This window comes from Cheilinus undulatus, linkage group 3, assembly GCF_018320785.1.
Source record: "Cheilinus undulatus linkage group 3, ASM1832078v1, whole genome shotgun sequence".
In the NCBI taxonomy this organism is placed as follows: domain Eukaryota; kingdom Metazoa; phylum Chordata; class Actinopteri; order Labriformes; family Labridae; genus Cheilinus; species Cheilinus undulatus.
The window spans coordinates 35,022,284-35,034,949 of NC_054867.1; the positions used below are offsets into that span (position 1 = coordinate 35,022,284).

At 38.6% G+C, this 12,666-nt stretch overlaps 1 protein-coding gene across 1 annotated transcript in view; it reads right to left on the reverse strand.

Annotated features, from left to right (window-relative positions):
• foxj3 (forkhead box J3) overlaps positions 1-12,666 on the reverse strand; it is a 124,271-nt gene that overhangs the window by 81,005 nt on the left and 30,600 nt on the right. The window lies entirely within an intron of this gene.

Sequence of the window (12,666 nt, forward strand, 5' to 3'; positions counted from 1 at the left end):
GATATGCATATCAGCAGAACTGCAGTGAATAAAAAGACATGGAAGTGAGGAAGCAGCTCTAAACAGTTTGCCCTACATCAAAAACCAAGCGTCGCTGTAAAGTATGCTCATATATTTCTCTGTGCAGGAGATCACAAGCCCACCACTTTCTCCACCACTTGCTGCTCTCAAAGCTGACTCATAGCTGGGACTCCATCTGCACACAGAGAGAGTAAATGCCAGGCAATTGTTTTCACAACTGCCAGCCAAATGGGGGAATGGCTCAGGAGGAATTCCGACTCTCTTGAGGCTAGTAAACCCCCCTCTCCTTTCTTCCTTGCTTGCCAGCTTTCCCTGCCACCCCCCCACCCCAACCTCAAATGGAGCCTCTGCCGTAAACAAGCCAGCAAGTGTCGTCTTGCAAACTCTCCGTGGCTGCTCTGTGAGTGCTGGCCATGCTGTGCAGAGTGCTGCCTGCAACAGCCTGCCTCTCTCTGGCCCTCTCGGCACACTGCCCTCCTGGTCTTAAAATAGAGGGGCCAAGTAGAAAGGCCTGAAGTTACACACGTAGGTGAACTCAGGCATTTGTGGAGGAGGAAAAAAAAAAAAAACCTGAGCAGGATGACACTGCAATCTGGCTGAGGGGGAAAAAAGGGGAACACTCAAGAGAATGAGAAATCCTCACCAAGTTGTGGGATTTTTCTCTTGACTAAGCATGCTTGCACAAGTGTGTGTTTTTGTGTTTGTGTGTGTGTGGTTTTGAGGGTGCACTCAGGCTGTCAGGCTGGAAATAAGCACAGTCTTGAAAGTCCTCAATAGGTCAAATACTACATCCTCAAAAATGTGCTATGTGAGATTTACTTACATATACTTCACATTTAACCCTTTTTTCATAAACAGCGGTTTAAAGTTGTATTTTTATTGCTCAATAAAAGTTAGTAAAATCACATTAAATCCAAAATTAATTACCTCCCAACTACATCAGTAACTCAAAGAGGTTGTTTAGAAATTAAAAATATGGTTGTAGAAGTTTTCTGTCACTACAAGATGCAGCAAGAAGAGTAATGAAATCCCAAATTGGACAGTCTCCTTTGGTGGCAGTTGGCCATAAGCAGTTTGTGGTTGTCTCTTTCAATTGATCTCACACAGCAGGGGTTAGCCAGTGCCCAGCCACCAATTCAATATCTGCTATCAGTGTGGACAGGCAGAGATGGATGATGAAGGTAAATCTTCGCACATCCAAACAGAATACTGAAAAGGCAAAAACCAAATTGAGCCCAGGGAGATCATTAATGGGCAATCTTCCCTTATGATCACTTAGTTTCCAGAGTCACTGTGAAAAAGCCGTACAAGCTTTTCTCAGCAAAGACCTTTTAATTCTGTTTTTCATATTAAAAGTCTTTATTTTTAAGTGATACCACACCTAAAACATCCTTTAAGCATTAAAACATTTCTTAAAAAGCTGCTGTGATGGAGAACAGCAGCTGTCCTCACCTTTAGTCTATGTCAGAAAAGTAGTTTTTAGAAAAACACCAAAAGTCTTAATTAGTTTTCCAACGTAAAGCAGACCCTTTTGATGTACCATCCATTCGTGTGTTTTAAAAGGCTAACCCCAAACTGTGAGAAGGAGGCAACCTACATATAGCTAAATATCAAGTACAGAGGTGGAGGACATTAAAGCATAGCTATGCTATAGGGCGGTTTGACCCACTATTGATGTTTTTTTCCGCTGTGAAAACTTGTCATCTTTGAAATCTTTTCAAAATGACTGAAAGCAAGATGCCTACAAATATTTGGAGAAAAAAAAAAAAAACAAGAGGAAAACAAATGTTTTACAACCATCATTCAGGCTTTTGACACTTACTCGAATAGTTTCTTTTAATCTTTTTGCCTGAAAACAATCATGTTGTTTCTTTTTCTGCTCTTTTTTATTCTTCCTTCATTAACATTTACACCATGTTTGTCCACAGGTTGGAGGCCTTGATGAAAAGGCTTTGAGCCAACCTCTGCAGTCATGAGCAGACTAAAAGATGAGTCCACTTGCTGACTGACTACTGACAGGTGAGTCAGCCTAATGTTGGAGAATGGTTCCTCATCACCAAAAAGACAAACAAGCACACTTCTCCACCCTGTAACTGAAATAAAGGTGACTCACAAGCTAATGACGGTAATTTTCCTCTTTGAAACGTGTCCTATTTAGATATCAACATATAAAAAATGTACTAGGTTTAAACACATTATCAGTGTGCACATTTGCAAATTCTGCTTCATAATTATACAGCACAAATTTATAAGAAATGCCACACCATTATTAGATTATTTCAGACAGTAGATCTGATCTAAAATCTCCATTACTTTATATTCACACTTAGCGTAAATACAGGGTATAAACTGCACCTTTAAACCTATTTTCCCATCTAAAATTCATCTGCAACCTGCATGGAAGTGCAACCAATGCTGACAGTATAAAATACTGAGGCATGTGCTTTCATTAGGTCATTATCCTACATTTGAGGAATATTGATACACTGATGAGTAAATTAACATTGTAGAGCACTGGTGTGATCAACAAAACTCCTCACTCAAAGACAACAAGTGACCAGAGGAGGTGGGCAGAAAAACTCATGGTCTGTCTGTCAGCTTCACAACAATCAACAAAGACTGAGAGTTCAACTACCGTAATATTGCTCGCAGAGGTGCAAGCTCTATGACAAAACAGATGCTAAAAGAGCTACACAGATACACTTAAAAACACACAAACAGCTTCTAACCACAGGAAGTCAAAGTTGTAAGAACAAAGAATATATCTATCCAACTATCAATCTATACACAGAAATATAGTAGATTCAATTTAGCTCAGTAAGTTTTACCTCAACAAATGATTTGACTCAGTGTATAGTGAACGCGCCAGGAGCTATTCAAAAAAGCATGCTGTACAAACAAAGAAATGCTGAACAAGGCTTTTAAATCGAAAAGCACAAACCAGAAGTGTACTCATGCTGTGTTTATCTTTCCTGTGAGATATTGCATGTAGCGGAAACCAAAAGCTTTATAGATAGAAGAAGTTTAGAGAATAACTTCATTAAACAGATGCGTTTTAACTTGTGGCCTTTATCATGTTTGGTCAAGAAACGTCTGCAAGCATATTCTACCAGTGTGAAAGTACATATTTGTTACAACAAGGTAAATATTGCTATCATTTTCTGGTCTATTTTGGTCAATAATTAATGCAAGATTTCAATTCTCTAGATTCCCTGCATGTAAGACGAGTATCAGGAGCGTGAGATGTGGTGCTCACACAAGCAGTCTGAAAGCTCTGACTTATTGCTGACATGCAAACAAAACTGAAAATCAAGCCGTGTCACGGCCAAGACAGCAGTCTCATGCGTCCATTCTGAAACATTCGTTAGGGTGATACTATGATTCACTGCATTGTCAACAGCTAGCCTCCACTTATTGTGACAACATCATATATAGCTTAACCATGATTTGAAATGTAAATGTTTTCACCTCCCCCAAGAAAACAGCATCATGCATAGTGGCACTGAAAGTATTCATGCATAAGTTGATCCAGAATTTCAATCTCTTTTCTGGAGAACTCAAACTCAAGTCAAATGTTTGGGTGTTTAAAGACATCATTTTGGCTCCTTAACAATTCTAATGTGAACTTCTTTTAATTCCTTGACATCTCATCCACTTAAACCAACCCACATACATAAAACGCCCATCCATTTCCACCATCCTTCACTTCAGTGTCTGTCATGCTGAACTGTGCTGGGCTCATTCTAGGTGAACCTGATATACTGTCAGCTGGGAATAAGGATCTGTAGAAGTTAATGATTGGTGTTGTGAATGTAAATGTCTCCATTCTTTCAGAGCCCCCACACTCAGCGTGAACAAAGGCTGAAGTCGGCAGCAAAGAGGAAGAAACAGGCCAAGCCGTCTGGTGACCGCCAGAGGTGAGCTGACAGAGACAGAGGCTGATGAAAGGAGCTCCGCCTGCTACACGGAGACGTATGCCATTTGACCCTCTACGCTAATGATCCAGCTGCTACATAATCTGCCGGGCCAAGTCGCTGTCTTAATTAGAGAACCTTTGGCTGTAGCAGGAATGATGAAGCGCGACGCAAGCAGGCAGCAAGGCGGCCCCCCTGCTGCCTTCATTACCCTTCCGGGCGGTGGGACAGTCAGAGCAGGGACAAGCCCCAGCGTGCTGCTGCATCAGGGAGCGCTGTCTGAATATGTTCACCAATGGGTCTGGGGGTAGGAGAACTAAGGAGGCGAGAAAGACTGGAAGAAGAGTAATCAGGGGCTTTGGAGCAGTAGGAGACGGTGTGAAAGGCTCCACGATGCTGGCATCAAGCCTGGCAGAGAGCAGGAAGCAGCAACAGAGTATGCATTGAAGAAGTCAGAGAGTTGAGGCACTATGATTACGAGCCCCGGGGAACAGAACTGTGTTCCCACACACCAACTGAGCCACTTTGATCTGTCACGAGGAAAATGGGGTTCTGTCACTGTCACCGCCACAAAAAGAAAACTTCTTTCTCTCTCTCACGACTTTAATTTGTTTTTAGAACGCAGCACTGAGAGTTTTTCTGAAGGCTCAGAGGGAGAAATGGACGGTCAAATTCATTCTCTAATCAACACTCAAAGTTTCTTTATCCTCCAGGGATTAATGGCAGATTTAGTTCTGAATGAGAAATTGAAAGGGTTTTTGAAACATCTTAATTTAACAAGTTCTTGACAGGACTTATCAACGTTGCTGCTGCCGACGGAGCACTGACAGCAAATCAGTGATTGTGTTTTGTGTCTCAGCTACTGAGTCTGAAGTGGCTCAATCAAAATGACAGCAGGCTTATTGTACATGTGCCAGGCCCTCTTTTATTCAGGAATCTGCAATGAGGCAACTAGCTGAGTAACAACCAGGGATTACTCCACACAACACAGCAGATTACGTCAACTTCACCGTGTTCGGCAAGTACACACTGAGAGGTCTGGCCGAAGCAACTGCGTCATAAAATCTCTCCTGTTCCCCATTCGTACTATTGCAAAATTCATGTGTGTACTAAGCAAGCACTTAAAAATTTTACTACCCCAACAAAGCACAGCCCACCCAGGATGAATTTAATATTTCAAGTGTGATATTGCTAAAATGAACAGCACTAAACTGTCTTCAAAATTTTATACAAAGACAATAACCACCTTTTTCCATTTTAGATCTCATTTAGATGGAGCAGATGTTTTATAAATGTGGGTATGTCTGTTCTTGCCTCAATCCTCTCTGTACTGCTGAATGGAAAAACGTCTGCAACCTGGGATATATCTGACAGTGTTCTACTGTCATTCCTGATCTGAATCCTGAATACGGTGTACTTTCTATGCTGTTTAAAGTCCGATTGAATTTATTTATTAGATGCTGCTTACATGTGTATCCACAAATCCCTTTTTAATAACGCCTTTGCACAATCTGTGTAAATCTATGTTTAAGCATTAACTGGCACTGAAATCATGTTGAGGTTTAAAGTGATCACACAGGGTTTTGGGGGAAAAACAATATGATAATTTACTATTTTCTGAATGTTATATAATCTTGTAATAACCCTTGAAAGCATTAAAAAGCAAGTGCCTTTACAATTATCTGAGATGTGCATTTACTGTACTCGTAAATTGGATATATTTCAGCTCATCCGTTGTTGGGCTGCAGTGGCAGCTGGATAAGCAAGTCCATCCAGATATCTCTCCTCTCCTTCAACATTTGGCTTCTCCTCGGGGATTCCAAGCATCTCCAGATCAGGTGGGATATATAATCCCTGCTTCATAAACATGGCTGCTTGTTATTAAAAACCTGATGTAACCTGAAACTCCATGATCATAGAACTGAATTTTTACTCTCCAAGAGTTTGATTTTGTGATGTTTAAACACCAGAATTGCAATGTAGACAACCTTGTCTGTTATCCGTGAGTTGCAACCGCGTCTTCTCTGAAGCGTTCTGTTAGAAAACAGTATGTTAATGATGCTAAATTTGAATAGCTTCTCCCCCTGCCCATGATTCATCCTTTCACCAACTTTCACAAAAATCATGGAGGTGGTTTCTGCAGTCCTGCTGAGAAACTGTCAGGTGGAAGAGAGAACATAACCTCACAAAGGTAACAATTACATCCCTCAAATTGAGACAATGAATTAATTTCTCACATCTAACTAGACTGTGGTCAAAGTTTCTGAAATACCACTTTAGAGTTCATGTACTTTAATGTATCCATATTTAATTGAAAAAGGAACAACCAAAAACAATGAGTGCCACCTTTTACATACAGTGCAAATTGTTAGAATTTGTAAATGTACTACAGAACGCAGCATCCATACAAAATCGCTGTGTTTTGTGTTTTGTTGGCAGATCACTGCCATGTTCTTAAATGCTGTTTATATCTTGTATCTCATTTACTTTCAACACAGAATAGGTTTAAATATCACTGTTTTTAGAGCTCAAAAGGAACCTGACAGTTATTATACAAAGTTGCCATACATTTAAATTCTTATTATTTTGTTCAACTGCATCAAAAAGGTCAATATTCACCTTAAATAAAGCACAAACGTGCAACACACTATTTATTCTGACCAACTTGGTATGTTCCAGATAAAGTGTGAGAACAGTTGCTAACTGAGCTTTTTAGTAGTTTTTCTCCCAAAGTTAACCTCCTTTGACCCTGCATGCACATATGAGGGCATTACATCATAGCTTTCCCACAACAGAGTAATAACTTTTGCTTGAGATAACTGTCCAGCATTGTCCATTAAAGTAATTCACTTCAAATGTTGGGAGAATTTGCTATGAAATTCTCAGGAAATTTCATGGATATTTTGGAGGAATTCAAGTATTCAAGTATTATAGTACTTTCAAGTATTTCCATGGAAGTTTTGGACAGGTTTGTAGATTTTGGAAGTGTTGGGGGAAATGTGGTCTGACATTTTTGGGGCAAATCTAATGAGAATCTGTCGTTGAAGTTTTTTGGTATTTTTACTAAAACTGGGGAATTTATTGGTATATTGTTGAGAATATGGGGCAGGATGTCCTTTGACATTTTCAAGAATTGTCAGTGAAATTTCAAGGAATTTGTTTGGATGTTTGCGAGAATTTTCTGTCATTTTCATGGAATTTTGGAGAACATATTTGTAAATTTTTGGGAATTTGATAAGAATTTTAGGGGGTATTTGCTTTGAGATTTTGGGAATTCACTTGCATATTTTAAGGAATTTACATGGAAATTTAAGGGAAAATGTTTTGCTCTAAAACTGATCCAATGTTTTATTTTCTGCAGAAAGAGGACATTAAGGGTATCTGTGGATATCATTTTTGGTGAAAACTAATTCATGTTCAAAAACAAGGCTGAGGTTTTAAACTTATCAGGTTCTATTTATCACAGATAAATTGGAGAAAATAAACATTTTCAAACACGAGCTCAGGTCTCAGGAGGTTAAGGCGTTTCTTAAGTATCTTGTAAAGTATGACTGCAAAGGTAAATCAATCTCAGATAAATCTGCATTGTGAGAAGTCTGCATGATAACAATCTGATGCTTCATTTGTAATGTTTACTCATGAGTATTTAATCTTAGTACTATTGTATAAAATTTATTTCCAGAAAGAAACCGTCTTTCACTAACTTCTGTTGAATGGAAAAGATCAGCATAAACTGATTTCCACCTGGATTTTTAATGCTCCCATAGAAAAGTTCCTTCTTTCCATCTGCAGAAGTGTTTTTCTGGAAGACTTGGTCCTTTTGAAGAAAAGCACTCAGTCACTATATCCCTGCCCTATTAGCAAAATATATGTAAAGTAAGCCACAGGTGATGCAAAGTCTCCCCTGAGTAGTGACTGAAGAACAATAAATAGGAACCAAATGTCTTTTCTATAATTCTGTTTCACCTAAGTCCAAGCTGAAACTACTTATGGTTTTCCTTTTAAAGAGAGACCCCCTTTGACAAATCAAACAAGAGCCACAAAAGTTGTCCTGATGTGACGATATACACATTATCATCTATTATGCTGTTCCTGAGCACTTACAAAGACCTGGGTTGTTCTAAATAGCTGAATGTGTACTTCCTGCAGCTTACAGTACAGTATGAAAATCATCTTGTAATGATCAGACACCTGCTGAGGCAGGTAATCCATCTCTGTAAACATGCCCAATCCGTCTTTTATCAAAATGACTGTATTGTATATATATGGTGGGTATTATTGGAAATCTCTGTTGTTCTGTTTTGAAGCTCTGGGATAAAGGAAATCAAAATCAATGGGAAAAGTTATTACCCCATACCCAAAACAAAGAGATACAATCACTTCAAACTTTCAAACTCTAATTCTACAATCAATCAGCTGCAATGTTTCATATTTTAAAACTGTAAATGAATAATGACAAATAGATCTATGATGGCAGGCAAGAATAACTTCAAACCACTGTTTTCAGATCTGAGAGCAACTTCAAAAAAATTCACACTAAGCTAAAATAAGCTCACTTCACTTTTGATAAACGCAACCTTCAGCATAATGGCAAAACATAACAGCTAACTAGGGAACACCTGACTGAAGCAGAAGCAGATTACACATACACTCAAAGAAAGATTTTTTTTCCTAAAAAGAGGTGAATGATGCTGGTTTCATCCTCTATAATAAAAAAACAATTCTTCTCTTTCAAGAGAAAGTCCCATGAACAGAAAACTTAAGCTGCATGGTTTATTCCCAGTAGTGTTTAAAGACATGACAAGACACCCCACAGGAAATGCTAGCCCAGGCTAAGAAGCCTAAGTGAAGGAGACAGGATGCACACTTAATGTTTTCAACCACCATTCCTATTTAATAATGTAAGGTCATAAACCTGATGAAATTCATTTGTACTGTTTGACTCACTGAATACCAGCCCAGCTTACATGTATGCTGTGTACAGGACCAGAATATGCCCATTTAAAAGCCAGATTTAAAAAACACCACTTGTACATTTTAACTCATGAGCAGAAATTTGACTCTTATCAAGATTAACTGTACTTTAACATTTTGGGATGCACATTATTGTTCTGTCCTCTTAAAAAAAGAGACAAATCTACCAATCTCTCTGGAATATGCACAAAGCCTGGATTGTTGCTGTTAATCTACCACCAATTACACATCACTTTGAACAATTATATGATCTATTTCAGGTCTCTGTTGCAAAATTTAAAAAAAAAAACAAATGTATTGGTGACATCAGGAGGCTTTGTACTCAGGTCACAGTAGTCAGGACCAGAGCTGGGCAGGAAGGAAAACTTGCCACGTTTTCCCATTGGTGTGTCGGTGCATAGGAAAAACGCTGCATATGCCAGATAACAATGCTGATACATGAAAAACTGAAATTCTTTTTGTACAGATATCTGTCATAGCATACCTGGCGTTATCACAACTGTGTAGCCACTAATGCAGGTCTACTTTTTATCCTTTTTGCATCAAGATTCATTTAAACAGAAGGGCTTAATTAGGTGCTAAGGTTAGACGTGGATCATTTCTCTCATTGCTAATCAAACATCCAATCAAATTGATTGAGTATAAACATCGTTCTTCACCTTCATTTTTAAGATGCACTTTTATTTTGAAATTCTCGTCCTGCACACACATCGCAGTTCCACTCAGCTGCTCCTCATCCTGAATTTTCAAACAATACCTGCAGCAAACAAAACACTTTATTTGCTGAGAATTTTAGCATTTTCTTCTTCTATTTATATAACCAAGATCCTATATGAATAAAAAAGCATCTCCCCTCCAGATACCTAGCTTGAAAGTCGTGTTAGCAGCATTTCATATTGGCTCTGCAGGCAAACAGAGAGAGACAGTCTATTGCTCGTATGCAATGATTGTAGTTTGACATGTAAATACGCTTAAAGTTGTGCAGCTCATTGCAGCTGATTTTGTTTTGCATTCTCTTGGATTTGTTACATCAGTAATAAAACTCCTGACACGAGGCTCACCTGTTGCTGTTACTGGTGATGAAGATTGTTAAAGGAGAAAACAGAAAGATAAAATAATGGAGGGGATAATGCAAGCAAGATCTGGATACCAGCCAGTAGTTAAAAAAAATATAATTGACAGTAATCAGAATGCTCTACCTACTAATGAATGAATAAAGAAGACTAACCGTGTGTGCTGCTTGAAATGACCTAAGCAGGACTGCTTATGAAACCTTCTTTGTCTGTCAAAAATTTGTCCCAATCCCTCCATTTATCAAAATCAAGATTAGAGTAAAGCAAAAATAAGGTAAATCCTTCACTACGTCACTTTGTCTTTACACTTTTTTAACATCATACAAAACTAATCAAAAACTACATTAGCAACATCAGTGCAGCTGCTAAAAGTACGCAGGGCTAAAATAGTGCAAAAGAACATGACAAGCAAGTCCACATGTAAGTAAGTTTATCAAAAAGAAATCCAAAATAAGCAAAGCGGACACAAGGCTGGATGATGATTATACGGTGCAGAAAGGCACAAATTGGTGCTTTAAGATTGATAAAAATACAGAAGAAAGTTAGGTGCCTTGGAGAGAATGGTTGTCAAAAACAACAGTTTTTCATTTAAATGTCAGAAAAAATATTTCAGCAACAAAATTTTGATCAATGGTCCCTGAATCAAACTGAATTGAAATCATAATGTAGCGTACTTTATGACATCAACAAAAATCAAATCATTGTCCAATGAATCAGGATTATATCCTGATTTAACTACTGATGTCCACCCCAGTAGCCAACATTAACTTTGGTGTCAAATCAACATAGACTGACTTCTAGAACACCTAATAACTGATTCAAAAAAGAGGTGTTTTTATTTCACAGGGGAAGTCACCTGCTGGAGAAACTCCTGATCTATTTCATTGTTACACATGAGAGAAATGTTGTCCTTGTGGAATCTTACACCAAAACAGTTATCGAGGAAAAACACTGCTATCAGCTAGCTCAAACATCTTTACATATCATCCCAAATATGTACAATTAACATCTGATAACAGTTAATTTTTTTGTGTGGAGAGCAGGTTTGGCAGCAGCTAGTGTCATGCAAACCTTGCAGATCAACTGTGTTTGGAGGGTTAATATAAGACCTACCTGGTTCTTCAAAGTTTAAAAACCTTGAAAAGACTTAAAAAAGTATTTTGTTCTCAATACAAAAAAGGTGTATAAAGAAATGTTTGGAAACAGTGGGAATTTCTACTGTATTACATACTAACCATAAAGGCACAGGGGTATTTCCAAAAATGCTTATCTATTCCATTAAGAGATTTGCAAGAGTAAATCCCCAATTGTCCACAACGCCCATCATGTGCAATCTGTGTACAACAACAACAAAACTGCACTGCAGCAGTGTTGCATCATTTAGCAGAGCCTTGTATTAATTGCAGTCGTACAACACTGGTCAGAGTTCACTGTGTTCAACAGCCTACCTTAGTCATGTCGCTCTGCAGGTTATCGTTGTAAATTATCAGCATAAATTAGATAAAAGTCTGATGATAACAGATACTTTGGGTTACATTTTAATGAGAAAAATTGTGATTTGTGGCCAAATTATTTGTTCCTACAGAGCAGACACTAATATCAATAGCCAACTGGCACTCAAAAATATGAAACATATGATTAAATTATTTATATTTTTTCCTTATTTCTTTCACAGATTGCAATTAGACATGTTCCATGTCCTTCAGACTGTCCTTAAATGACAAACACTTGTGCTTAAACAGACAAAAATGTAATTATAATTATTATATAACACTCCCCACAGCTAGTCTATTTCATTTTGTACCTTGAACACCTAGCTGCCTACCTAGAACAACTTCCCTTCAAAATGCCTCTGCATTACTGTCATCATTTCCTCTCTGAGAAAAGAGTAGGCTATTCAGCTCACATTCGCACTCCCACTTGCAGACACAAGACTGTTGATAGGTACCAGACCAGCGCTCTCCTGCACTTATCTGCAATTTCCGCGATTAATCCCCTTTTACTGCAGTCATGCATCCATCACGGGTAACACTCAAACAGCATGAGCCTGATCAGCTACACAGGCACACAATCATTAAGACCTGTGATGGCTGTGCTGAAATATATGCTACCTCTGCACTGTAGAAGTGATGAATACTGAATTGAAAACAATGTCACTGTATTTAACAGATTACAATGAATATTTACACCACTGATTGTTACATGCTGCCGAGACTTTGGTGTGTTTGAAGAGAGAAAGAAAAAAAGAGAGCTCATTATGACAGGAATCTTCCTCTAGTGTGATGGTAACTTGGCAAAAGGGAGGGAATTGCTAAGCGTGCTCCCTCTGTTATGCCTGAAGATTTGGCACATGCACTCACAACAACAACAGTGATGTAACCTGGTAACAAGCCTTTGGCATCCTTACTCTCGACCGAAACCCGGGTCATACCTTCCATATCAACAGCTTTGTATCTAGCATGGGAGAAGCCCTTGTTTTCATAGTGACTGCAAAGGGGATAAATAGGGAGGGGTGGGAACTCGGCTCACCTGCCCTTCAGTCAAAAGGAGACTCCTCACTTCTTCCAGCCCTGGAGGCAAAGGACTTAAGGAGTTATTTTTGAGGTCTCTTAAACTAAAATAGCAGTGCGTCTGAGTATTGTGAGTGCACGTGAGCTCAGTAATCATGCAGGGAACCGCCATAA